Here is a 4875-nt window from a genome sequence, read left to right on the forward strand (position 1 = left end):
CCAGCCATGTACACGAGCCCTGGTCATACGTATGCGCGAGTAGGCGTTCGAGACCCCGCCCGTATGTATGTACGTGGTCGTATTTACTTTCTTGCACCCTGGCCGTTGTACGTACGTATACATGCTACGTGCGAGCCTCTACCAGTATGTACGTACATGTTCGCGACCAGAATGACAATGTTACGTACGCTACGACCGGGTGGGTCCCGACTGTCAGGCACTTCCTTGCGTGCGAAGATGTAGCTGGTGGGTCCCAGCAGTCAGGGGGCGAATCTTTTTTTTTGCCCGTAATATGGACGCACTTCCTTGCGTGCGAAGAGTTAGCTGGTGGGTCGCAGCAGTCAGGGGGTCGTGAAATACGGTGGCCCGTCCGATGGGTCCCTACTGCCAGGTGGAGGAATCATTATTTTGCGCGTAATAAGGAGACATTTCCTTGATGCTGCCGTGGACCCAGCTATCAGCCTCTCCACGTACAGTATTGTTCCGATGAAAGTCATCCTTGACCACGTTGACCACACCGCGCTGAGAGCACCAGGGCAGTGGACGAAGGCGAGGCCTAGGAAGGGACGACGCGGAGCCGGGGAAGACACGGCAGTGGAAGCCCACGCGGAGAGGAGTACGGGGATTCACTGGGTCGGCTGAGGTGTGAGGTTGCCGTCGCCGCATAATAACAGGGTGTGTGGGTGAGTGGATGGCCTGACCAGCGGTGGAAGTAGTAAGGGGCGGTGAGGCCTCCGCGGCATCACAGCCGGCCACGGGAGACAGGAGCACGCGGCACGACCGGCGCTGATTTGAACGGCTGGAGCAAGAAGACCAGAGGATGAATCCGGGCAAAAACTAGCGGCGTCGGTGGCTGAAATGGAGAACGCACGAAGTTGCAGCGTGCAGGAGAGAAGCTAACCTAGCATCTGATACCATGTTGGATAAACAACAACTAGTATTCACTGGGGGCCAAAGGCCATTACATATACATGTGTGGTAAAGTGCACAAAACCCCTTATACAATGGGATAAATCGAAAAGGGGCTATGCACATCTAACACAGCTCACATCTTATGGTTTGGAAATGCTTTTCGTTCCTGCAAAATCTGACAATTAGCAGTTGCAGCAATCTTGTCCACTGGCCAACAGAGGAGCTCCGGTCCTTGGATCGTCTTCGTTTTCTGTGTATCAAATTTTGTAAAAAACTGGAGGGGAACACTTCATCGTCTAAGGAGGAAACCCTTCCGCGGTCTCTAGAGGCATTGATAATTTCAGACTGCCACGGTGTGGTAGCACTGCCTTCGAACCTTGGAATTCTGGAAAAGCTGAGGAGTCTCAAGCTGATTTCCTGCAGTGGCCTGAGAGTGATGCCTGATGGGATATGTGGCCCCACTTCTCTTAGGGTATTGAATCTTTGGTATTGTGCAGCTATGGAGGAATTCCCGCATGGTCTCCTAAAGCGGTTGCCTAGCCTCGAGTCCTTAAGCATACATGACTGCCCGAAGTTGGGAAGACGATGCAGAGAAGGCGGGGAGTATTTTCAGTTGGTCTCCTCTATCCCACGTAAGGAGATTTATCATCGAATCCAAGAATAGCTGCGAAGTAAATGGTCATACGTGAGTACCCCGGTGAATAATCAATATCCCTTGTGTCTAAATAATTGTCCTCACATCAAATTCGGTGATAACATGCAATACTAACGCGGTGAATCGATGTACCTGCAGGTCAAGTCCGTGACAAGATGAAGGAAGGCAACAAGATGGTCGATCCGTCACCATGTTGCCGTTGTGCGCGCTGCGACCGGGGGTGGCGGGGGTAGAGTGCGAGATTTGCCTGCTCAAGGAGCCCAGGATGCACACCGTGAGCAGCAGAGGTCCAACAGACCAACTAGCAGTAGCAGCAGAGAGGGTAGGTTCGAAGCCCTCTGGCATGGGATTAGCAGACTGAAGTAGTACTGTATTTCATTTTTCTCAGAAGAAAAAGGTACTCTACACGAGCTCGTTGCTTTAATCTGTACAGCAAAAGTAGGTGTGACACCAATAGTCCAATACTATGTTTCTACCAATGTAAGTTAACCCCAAGTTAAATTGTGCGGCTTGGCTTGATAGTTATCCCTGGGAAGTACTAGTAGTAGCTCCTGCCATGTTCTATAACCACATACCCAATTTCCATTGCAAAGAATTTATTTTTGCCGTCCATCACGTAGATTCTTTTGAACTGCTTCCGAGTCCAATCTATGTGTACATCATTGCAGTTTTTTCTGTGTAGATAATCGGTCTGTGCTGTAAACAACAAATCTTCTGTCAAGGCAGATAAACTTAGCAGAGCAATTAATGGCACCAATAATCTGAACTCCTGTCTGCCCCACCTTTGAGAGCCTTACATGAAGTATCCTACTACTGCTGCTGCTACAGACTAGAGCAGATTTGTTCATCTGTTGTCCACAACTAATCCTCACCAAATTCACCATTCCGTGTAATCAATGATTGGAAGTGTTCACTGGAATGCAAACACACTGATTATGTCCTGGATCATCGGAGTGTGGTTATGTATGCGTCAGCGAGCATCTTGCCAAGCAGGACCTGGGCCTGGGTGCTGAGGTGCGTGATGTCGTTGGCAATGGGGAGTCCCATGGCGTCCACGTACTTGAGGTTCGGCACCCGCACCACCCTCTGCTCCTCCCACGTACTGACGGAGACGAGAGGTTGCACGCTGTGGGCAGCAGAGGCCCGCTGCCACCAGAGGGTTCGAAGCCTGACTATATCCGAGGTGCTTAATGACGCCCCACCCAAGTCTCTTCCTTGTTCAAGTATGGTTGAACTAAACTTATGTTCCGTCTCAGGGATTCCACAACTGTTCTGCCTTGCTAGGACCTGCTGATAATATCTCTCAAGTAAATATTCCTGTAAGTGCTTAGTGTTAAGCTTTTGACTGCGCATGTGTGAGGAGAGTTCTGAACATTTGCGACTAACTGAGACAGCGCAACACGCATGTATGCCTGAATTCTGATGCCACCGTCTGATACTGCAGATCCATCGAGACCATGAATGACTCGGTGTTTCAGGTAAAAAATTCTGACGACAACCTTGTACTTTCCTCTTGCATAGCATAACCCACCGTCATAGTTGATGGAAGCAAATCAACTGAGCACGGTTCCTGCATAAATAAATAAATACTGAAATCGCTTAAATGACACTGCTACTGAATCTGAAGCCACAAAATAAATATGTCCGGCAAACACATTCCGCGGATGATAAGTTGATAACATGGATCAGGTCAGCATAACTCTGGCTGACCTGCGGGCCCCAACTTCCTTATCTTTATCTTCTGATGATTGCTTCTCCGAAGCCGGCACTGCGCTGGTTGACGGAGCTTCAGTTTCTTCAGTTCCAACCACCTGTGTTGCCGTTCAGCTTCAGCATGATTGGCCAGCGCATGCGCACGTGGCTTCTCCCATTTCGGCTGCATCTTGGTAGTTTCATATACCAAGAAATATAATGTTGGTGAATCTAATCCAGTTCAGATTGTGCATGATACCTTAAACGCAGCGAGCCAGTACTGCATCGCATCAGTTGTACCAGACTAACTAGTTGAAGGCACGTGCTTTGCACGAGGGCATTATTAATTAAATATCTTCAGATTTACAAGAAACAATAATACAAACTGAGCACTTTTTTTAACACAGTACAGACGCAAGCGCTCATATACACGCGCATACACTCATCCTTATGAACGTACACACACACATCCTATCCCTACGAGCACCTCTGAAATACTGAGCCTGCATATCATCTTAAAATTTACGAAGTCACCGTAGGCACCTCGTCATCGACGGAAACGTCTATTTTCACTGAACACGCATCGCCGGAAATCCTGAAATGACCCAGGAATAAATGCGAGCACCAGGACTCGAATCCTGATGGGCTGGCATACCACAGTCACTCTAACCATCCAACCACAGGTTGGTTCGCAACTGAGCACTTTCTACATCAATTGTTTTATCTTTGCAGCCTCGTGCCGAGTTACAACGTCCTAACAAATTCCCACTTTCTTAAATTGCCAAAAATATGTCATACAATTTGGGTTGTTAGTTACTTTACAAACTCTACAATGTTCAGATATATTTCCATTTTCTTAAATTGTGAAAAATATCTCACATAGTTTTGATTAGTAGTTTTACAAACCTGCAGACTTGCAGTCAGTATTCACAAAGTGGCAGTTCACATCATGGGATCATATTATGCTTAGAAAATGATCACCACTTCCACGGAAAAACAAAAGAGAAAAAAAATGATCACATCCATGCATTTTACTCCCTCTGTTCCTAAATATAAGTCTTTTAAGTCCTTCGTTTCAAAAAAAAAAGTCTTTTAAGAGATCACAGTATAGACTACACATGAAGCAAAATGAGTGAACACATACTTTAAAAGGGGTCTATATACATCTGAATGTAGTCTCTATAGTGGAATCTCTAAAAAAAGACTTATACTGAAATCGCTTAAATGACACTGCTGCTGAATCTGAAGCCATAAAAAAAAATGGTTCAGCACATCAGATTCCACGGATGATAAGTTGATAACATGGATCAGGTCAGAATAACTATGGCTGACCTGCGGGCTCCAGCTTCCATATCTTTCTCTTCTAATGACTGCTTCTCCGAAGCCTTCACTGCGCTGGTTGACCGAGCTTCAGTTTCTTCAGTTCCAACCCCCCGTGTTGCTGTTCAGCTTCAGCATGATTGGCAAGGGCATGCGCACGTCGCTTCTCCCATTTAGGCTGCATCTGGGTAGTTTCATAAACTAAGAAATTCAGATGATGGTGGTGAATATAATCCAGTTCAGATTGTGCGTGATACGTTAAACGCAGCGAGCCAGTACTGGCATCGCATCAGTGG

The sequence above is a fragment of the Triticum dicoccoides genome, chromosome 4A (genome assembly GCF_002162155.2).
Source record: "Triticum dicoccoides isolate Atlit2015 ecotype Zavitan chromosome 4A, WEW_v2.0, whole genome shotgun sequence".
Lineage (NCBI taxonomy): Eukaryota > Viridiplantae > Streptophyta > Magnoliopsida > Poales > Poaceae > Triticum > Triticum dicoccoides.